We start from the raw sequence: 9,102 nt of genomic DNA on the forward strand, positions 1-9,102 counted from the left end.
TGATGATGATTATTCTAGCGGTGATAAGGAAAAGATGGTATGAAGAGAAAAAGAACTCTGAAAGGAAAGGAGAAGGTCCTGCCACAGAGTGATGTCAATGTCAAGGAAGGGACAGGGGCAGAGTCAAGTGAAAGTAAAAAAAGAGCTGGACCAAGGAGTGCAAGTAGGAGTGAAAGGAAAGGAAGCAACCCAATTGCGAAACCTAAAGGAACTGGGCCTACTGTAAAGCCCAAAAGGACCAGACCCGCTGCCAAGCCCAAAAGAAATGGGCCTGATGTAAAGCCCCAAAGAAGTAGGCCTGTTGTACATGCTGAAGAAGCTGTGCCTACTGTGCAACCCACTGATAGGCCTCCAATTGGACTCTATGTGAGTGAAGAGATTTCAGATGATGATGATCCCATTTATGAGTATGAATCAGAGGATCTTCACACACCAATGTCTTCAGAGGATGAGAGAGAGAATCATGAATTTCTAATTTTTAATAATGAGTATGGGTTTGGAGAGGGTAGATTTGAGATTGGAACCAAGTTTGCAACCATTGATAGGTTCAAAGAAGTGGTAAGAGATATATTTATTTCTGAAAGGAGGGAACTCGTGTGGATAAAAAATGATAAGAAAAGGGTGAAGGTTGGCTGCAGGGGTGAAGACTGTCCATGGCTGGCATATCTATCGTACAACAAAACATTGTTATGTTTCCAGGTAAAGAGTTACAAGGCAGAGCATACATGTGCTAAAGATTTGGGTAGTAATGTTGCTGATCAACACTAGATCAGCAAAAAAGTGAAGAAGAGAATGGCAAGTCAACCTCATATGACAACTAATGAGGAAATTGACTTTCTTAGAGAAGAGTTTAACCTGGTGGTGCATCCAAAGATGGTTTACAGGGCAGTGAAAGAGGCCAAAGAGAGGATAATGGAAAATGAAAAGGAACAGTATGGGAAGCTCAGAGACTATGGCATGGAGATCTTTAAGAGTAATCCCGGCTCGACTGCAAGAGTTGATGTGAAACCTATCCCTCAATCCCTCCTTGTCTTTGACAAAATATATATCTGCTTTGAGGGTTGTAAGCAAGGCTTTAAGACTGGATTTAGGCCTTTCATCCATCTAGATGGAGCTTTTCTGAAGACATACCACGAAGGCCAACTACTGTCAGCAGTGGCACATGATACGAATAACCAATTCTATGTAGTGGCATATGGAGTTGCAAGATCGGAGATGAAGGAATCATAGAAATGGTTCCTCATACTGCTTCAGGAAGATCTGGGTGATGCCAGTCAATTTGGTTGGAACTTTATGTCCGACCAACAAAAGGTTAGACTTTTAATGATTTATTTTGTTCGGTAAATTATGTTAGCATATTAGTGTAGCATATTAAATTACTGCATTTATGCTTTGCAATATTATGTGTTTGCAACATTATGTGTTTGTAGTGTCTGCTATCAGCCTTAAAGGAGGTAATGCCGAGAGCACATCATCGGAACTGTGTCATACACATGTGAAAGAATTTCATAAATAGTTCAAAGATATGCACATTAGAGACATAATATGGGAGTGTGCTAGGTGCACAACGGAACCAGAGTTCAAAGAGACCATGGAGAAGCTGAAGGGGGTGAATTAGGCGGCATGGGAGTATCTGATGAAGTTTGAACCAACCACTTGGGTTAAGGCTTTTTTCAGCCATGGACCCAAGGTGGATAACCTAACTAATAACATGTGCGAAGTATTTAATGCAAAAGTGGTTAAGTAGAGAATGAAGCCAGTGTTGACTATGTGTGAAGAAATTAGGTGCTACCTAATGAGGAGAATGACCAAGTATATTAGGCTGTTAGAGCACCATAGTGGAAAGCTTGCACCAGTCCAGGAGAAAAGGTTACAGAGGTGGATAAAACCCAGCAACAGGTGGATTGCTGAGTGGGTTGGAGATAAGGAAAGAAAAAGATTTGAAGTTAGCAGAAAGAAGACCAAAGTGAATGTGGATTTGATCAAACACACATGTTCATGCAATGTTTGGCAACTGACCGGTACATGGTTTATTTTGAAAGATTTTCTTTATATCTGTTCTTATATAACGCTAGGTAATATGTGAATTGTTTTGGATTCAAGCATGCCATGCATTCACGCTGTTGCTGCAATCAGAAAGAGGTATGACCAACCAGATGATTATGTGCATCCCTGGTGTGTATGGAATCCATTCATAAGACATATGCACATTGCATAAAACCAGTTCCTAGTGAGGAATTTTGGACTGCCACTGAGCAGCTCAGGCCTGCTCCACCACCCATCACGCGACCTATTGGGAGGCCAAAGGTACACAATCGCAACAAGGACCCTGCTGAGGCTCATATTCAAGGGGACAAGCTTAAGAGAAGCTTTCAAGTTACGTGTAGCAAGTACAATGAGAAAGGCCATAACTATAAGACCTATAAGGGAGCACCAAGTAACCCAAACTGGAAACCAAAAAGGAAAAAAGCTAAGAAGACCGTTGAAAATACACAAGCCTTGGTGCTGCTTTCCCTTTCACAATCAGCCCCTCAACCAGAGGTAAGTTATTCCTGTTATGCATTAGGATACATTTGTACATTTTAAATTTTGTCAGTGGTTATGATGTCATTATATCTCTTTCTTAAGGACTAATTTGTCTATTTGGTTACCTTGCTGGATCTATGTTGCATAGGATCAAAACCAGACACAGGGTGAAAATTTTGCTGACACTAGTGCTGTGCAAGAAAAGTCTCCAGTAAGACCCCCCTAAACAATACACTCATAATGCCAATCACTTTATTCTTGTCCCTGAATTTGAACAATTGAATATTTTGGTTACTTTTGCATAATGGTGCTGGACTACTAACCAACACAAAAAATCAGGCAGCAGCATCAGGGTCTGCACCAGTTGCTGCACCACTCACTACTCAAGTAGCTTCAGCAACAATACCATCTGCTCTAGTCAAAACTCCATTCAAGCCTCCATCCTAGCTGCCAAGAATGGGGCAACCCAAAATCCCAGCTACTGCCTCTAAATTCAAACCCAAGCAAACAATTGTCAGGCTCCGAACAAGTGCAAATCCACCTTCAAATCCACTACCAAATCCATCCCCAGACTCAAAGCACCAACACTAGTGGGGCACCATCAAAGGAGACCTTGAAAGAAGCTGGCAATGGAACCACAGGAATTTTCATGTTCATCCCAACTCCTGGATCCAACAATCAGAAAAACTGAACACAACTGAATGAATTTCTATTTTTTGTCCTAGTCATTAATATGAATTGAACAATACTGTCTACTTATCATAGTTTGGCAAACTTGTTTACATGCCAACCAGATATTTTGTTATTTTGTGGAAAACTTATACTGATATGTTTGGGATTAAGCCAGATACATTGTTGTTTCTATTTTGGTTATAATCTATGCAGAATTACTACCTTATATAATAGACGATTTGCAGTTTTTTTTACTTGTTCAAACTTCATACAAAATTGGATTTAGTCCAACATAGACTTCCTATTAAATAGCTAGCAATGGCAATTTTCATTACAACATCACCATGTACATCAAATCATCTTCAGCACTTTAAGAAACATACAGCAACAATAATAATAACTACACTAATCAATGTAATATGCCACAAACTCATATTTTTTTTTCTTCTCAATACATAACAGTTTCCTCTCCAACTCTTCCATTTTCTTTCCCAATTCCTGACTTTGAAGCAGTTGATCTTCAACGTCTACTCCCCCAACATCATCCACAACACTCAATGCTTGAGACTTCATGGCCCTAATTTTTTTCAGGTGTTCATCAAGTCAGACAAAGTACCGGCAGTACTGCTCTTTAACCTGGAGAAAATTTTCAGAGAATCACCCAATTATACACATTACAGTCTCATCCAACCAAAGTTCTGAAAATTGGTTCAGACCGAACGATCGAACCGGTCGAACCGTAAACCGTTACTAAAAATGGATCGGTTAAATGTTAAAACCGCTGATTTTAAAAATCTATTGAAAAGTCGAACCGGCCAGAAACCAGTCGATTGAACCGAACCGTGACCCGGCCGGTTTTTTGAATTCGGATCCAAATGCCGTCATTTGAAAACTCCACTACTCCAGCCCTAACCCAACTCCAGATTCCAAAATCGTAACTCTGCCTCTCTCACACTCAGACTCAGTCCAGAGCTCCTCTCATCGAGCTCTTGGTCCTCCCTCACTTCCATCCAGCCACCGCCTGCTATCGCCGCCGTCGGAACTTCCAACTTCAAACAGCCACCACCTTCTCCCTCACTTCCCCTCCATCGCGCAGCAGCCATCGCAACCTTCCGACCCCTCCATCGCGCTGCTCCCTTGCAAACGTGGAAGCCTCCATCGCGCAGCCACGGTTCCAGCGGCGGCAGCTCTGTTCCACCGTAGCCACTGTCCCTTTTGAAAGCCTGTTCGAAGTTGCTCCTTGTCTCGGTCTCTCCCTCTTGCATGCTCTGTTCAAGGCTTTTAGCTTCTAGGTAATTTTTTTTAAACTATAATTGAATAATTTTTTATAATTATTATTAGTTAAGTTCTGTTCAAACCCGTTCAAAGGTTACTGTGAACTGTGATTTTTTTTTTATTTTTCTGTGAACTGAACTGTGAACTTTGTTAAATAATTATTGTTAGTTAAGCTGTGAACTTTGTTGTTCTTACTTGTTGCTGGATTAAAAAAATACTTCGAAAAATTGAGGAAAAAAAGCTTTTTTTGCACCAAACCCTCCCCTAAATTCGGTTTTTTAATGCTCTGTTCAGAAATTATTGAATGATTATTGAATGTTTTGTGTTTTAGTTGAATGATTATTTGATTCTTGATTAGCACCGGATGCTCTGCTGTGTTTGTGTACTATTTTTGAATGAAAATTTCTGTACTGTGTGATTTTTTTGAGTAATTCAACAGGTTAGAAATAAACTTGCTGTTTAATAATATTTCTTCCATTATAAATCTCGGTAGTTTCAATAGGAAGCAGATATAAAAAGCAGACCTTTCAAGTCTGTGCGAGTTGCTGTCCATGTCCTGGTAAATCGATTGCAAGTTAATGTTATTTCCTTTAGTTTTAATGTTGGATTTTGATACTAACCCTAATTTCTTGCTTCTCAGGAATAAAAAAATCAAAAAAATAGAAAAGAAGCAGGTATTATCAATTAAATTCAATTCTGAGTATTATTGGTTGAAGAATTATGAGAACATTATTACTGTTTGTGAGCTGAAAATTTTAGATTTAATTGATTTTTGTGTGTTTGTGTATGTATTGTTTGTTCTCTCTCCTTTTTGTTTAGTTTAGTTTGTATCTTTTTCTTCATAGTTTTTCTCCTTTTAGTTTGGTTTAGTTTGTTGGATCAACATGTATTTGGTTTCATACTTTCATTAATAAGTTCTTAATATGTATTTTTATTTTTAGTCAGCATTTTTGTTATTGCTTTTTTTGTTGTTCTGTATGGTAGGTAGATCATATTTTCAACTAAAATTACTACCAGGGTTATGTCCATTTGAAAGAAGTTACTTAGTTCACATCAAGAATGGGTTCAAGCCATTGGTTTAAGACAATCATTCGATTAAGAAAATAAAAACAAAGCAGATCAAAGAAATCAAAGGTACAGCACACTTTCTTTGTGTCAATTTTACCTTCATTAATAACTCATCCTAGTCCAAGATTTCATTGTATGAGAGTCAAAATGATTATGTAAAACTATGTAGTACCACCATGCAGAGAGATTTGAAGTTCATGTATGTCTTACTACCAAGAAGGCCGATATAAATGTAGTACCACTATGTAGTATCACTTTGTTTATTTACATTTTATTTATTATTTTATTATAAAACGGTTTTTACGGTTCAACCACGATTCAACCGGTTGAACCTATGAACCAGTAAACCAGTAGCTAGAGCGGTTCGATGACCGGTTCAGTTTTCAGAACCTTGCATCCAACTATTGACAAAATAGTCACTTACCTTGAAGAATGGACACCTGAGAAACATTCTATTGGGATTAGTTGCTGTTCTTGACTTGTAAAGAATGGCATATACGCCGTATAAGCACTTTGGTGCAATCCCATCTCGATCCCATCCTCCTGCAACAGCGCATGAAGATCTCCCTCCAGGTCTTGTGCATGAAGAACCCCCCTCACTCGTCATGGACGATCGCACCATCAGCGGCCATGGGTTCCACCATGCATTTTGATGAAATAGGGCTCAGTCAAGCTTACAGCGTCATTTTGGACTTAAAGGACGAATTTATCCACTAATAATTTGTTCCCGTCCACATCATCAAGTAAAACGGACACGTCATTCTCTACCCCTTCAGGTCAGCTGATGAGCGGATAATTTATACGCTTTTTGGCATTGTTTTTAGTATGTTTTTAGTAGAATCTAGTTACTTTTAGGGATGTTTTCATTAGTTTTTATGTTAAATTCACATTTCTGGACTTTACTATGAGTTTGTGTGTTTTTCTGTGATTTCAGGTATTTTCTGGCTGAAATTGAGGGACTTGAGCAAAAATCAGATTCAGAGGTTGAAGAAGGACTGCTGATGCTGTTGGATTCTGACCTCCCTGCACTCAAAATGGATTTTCTGGAGCTACAGAACTCAAAATGGCGCGATTCCAATTGCGTTGGAAGGTAGACATCCAGGGCTTTCCAGAAATATATAATAGTCCATACTTTGGTAAAGAATAGATGACGCAAACTGGCGTTCAACGCCAGCTCTTTGCCCAATTCTGGCGTCCAGCGCCAGAAAAGGATCCAAAACCAGAGTTGAACGCCCAAACTGGCACAAATGCTGGCGTTCAACTCCAAGAAGGACCTCTACACGTGCAACACTCAAGCTCAGCCCAAGCACACACTAAAGTGGGCCCCGAAAGTGGATTTATGCATCAATTACTTACTTCTGTAAACCCTAGTAGCTAGTTTATTATAAATAGGACATTCTACTATTGTATTTGATATCTTTGATCAGTTGTATGCTATCTTAGATCACGTTTGAGGGCTGGCCTCTCGGCCATGCCTGAACTTTTTTCACTTATGTATTTTCAACGGTAGAGTTTCTACACTCCATAGATTAAGGTGTGGAGCTCTGCTGTTCCTCAAAGATTAATGCAAAGTACTACTGTTTTTCTATTCAATCCATCTTATTTCGCTTCTAAGATATTCATTCGCACTTCAACCTGAATGTGATGAACGTGACAATCATCATCATTCCCTATGAACGCGTGCCTGATAACCACTTCCGTTCTACCTTTGACTGAATGAGTATCTCTTAGATCTCTTAATCAGAATCTTCGTGGTGTAAGCTAGAATGATGGCAGCATTCAAGAGAATCCAGAAAGTCTAAACCTTGTCCGTGGTATTCCGAGTAGGATTCAATGATTGAATGACTGTGACGAGCTTCAAACTCGCGATTGTTGGGCGTTAGTGACAGACGCAAAAGGAGGGTGAATCCTATTCCAGCATGATCGAGAACCGACAGATGAATAGCCGTGCCGTGACAGGGTGCGTTGACCATTTTCACTGAGAGGAAGGGATGTAGCCACTGACAACGGTGATGCCCTTGCATAAAGCCAGCCATGGAAAGGAGTAAGACTGATTGGATGAAGATAGCAGGAAAGCAGAGATTCAGAGGAACACACGCATCTCTATACACTTATCTGAAATTCTCACCAATGAATTACATAAGTATCTCTATCTTTACTTTTTATTAATTATATTCGAAAACTCCATAACTATTTTATATCCGCCTGACTGAGATTTACAAGGTGACCATAGCTTGCTTCATACCAACAATCTCTGTGGGATCGACCCTTACTCACGTAAGGTTTATTACTTGGACGACCCAGTGCACTTGCTGGTCAGTTACACGGAGTTGTGAACCATGGTATTGGCATAATATTTTTGGCGCCGTTGCCGGGGATTGTTCGAGTTTGGACAACTGACGGTTCATCTTGTTGCTCAGATTAGGTAATTTTCTTTTTGTTTTATTTTCAAAAAAAAAAATTTCAAAAATCTTTCAAAAATTTCTCCCTTGCTTTCGAAAAAATTTTAAAAAAAATGTTTTCAAAAATATATTTTTCTTCAGAATTTTTAAGAATGGATTCTAGTGTTTCATGAAGCATGGCTGGCTGTAAAGCCATGTCTAATACGACTGTAGGGCATGTTAGACGTGTCATGTCTGAGTTACATACTAAAGCTTGGCTGGCTATTAAGCCATGCCTGACCCTTTGATTGGAGCTTTAGACTAAAGAGCATAAGATTCCTGGAATTCATATTAAAAATTTTGGAATCCTTATTTTTCTTCTTCAAAATGATTTTCGAAAAAATTTAAAAAAAATACAAAAAAAAAAATTCATAAAATCATAAAAATAAAAAATATTTCATGTTTCTTGTTTGAGTCTTGAGTCAAATTAAAAGTTTGGTGTCAATTGCATATTCATCTTGCATTTTTCGAAAATTCATGCATTCATAGTGTTCTTCATGATCTTCAAGTTGTTCTTAGTAAGTCTTCTTGTTTGATCTTGATGATTTTTTGTTTTGTGTTGTATGGTGTTTTTCATATGCATTCTTGAATTCTTAGTGCCTAAGCATTAAAGATTTCTAAGTTTGGTGTCCTGCATGTTTTCTTTGCATTAAAAATTTTTCAAAAATATGTTCTTGGTGTTCATCTTGACATTCATAGTGTTCTTGGTGTTCATCTTGACATTCATAGCATTCTTGCATGCATTCATTGTTTTGATCTAAAATCTCCATGCATTGAGCATTTTTAGTGTTTTTCTCTCTCAGCATAAAAATTCAAAAATAAAAAAAATATCTTTCCCTCTTTTCTCTCATAAATTCGAAAATTTGAGATGACTTTTTCAAAAATTTTTTAAAATCAAGTTGTTTTTATGAGTCAAATCAAATTTTCATTTTAAAAATCCTATCTTTTTCAAAATCTTTTTCAAAAATCAAATCTTTTTCATTTTTCTTAGTTATTTTCGAAAATTTCAAAAATATTTTTCAAAAATATTTTTCTTAATTTTTCATCAAATTTTCGAAAATAACAATAACAATTAATGTTTTGATTCAAAAATTTCAAGTTTGTTACTTGCTTGTTAAGA

General features: G+C 37.9%; 1 pseudogene; it reads left to right on the plus strand.

Moving 5' to 3' along the window:
* The first annotated feature begins 39 nt into the window (after window positions 1–39).
* LOC148579049 (uncharacterized) lies at window positions 40–1,230 on the plus strand (annotated as a pseudogene).
* The last annotated feature ends 7,872 nt before the right edge of the window (window positions 1,231–9,102 follow it).

Source organism: Arachis ipaensis, chromosome B10 (genome assembly GCF_059453495.1).
Source record: "Arachis ipaensis isolate K30076 ecotype BB chromosome B10, ASM5945349v1, whole genome shotgun sequence".
NCBI lineage: Eukaryota > Viridiplantae > Streptophyta > Magnoliopsida > Fabales > Fabaceae > Arachis > Arachis ipaensis.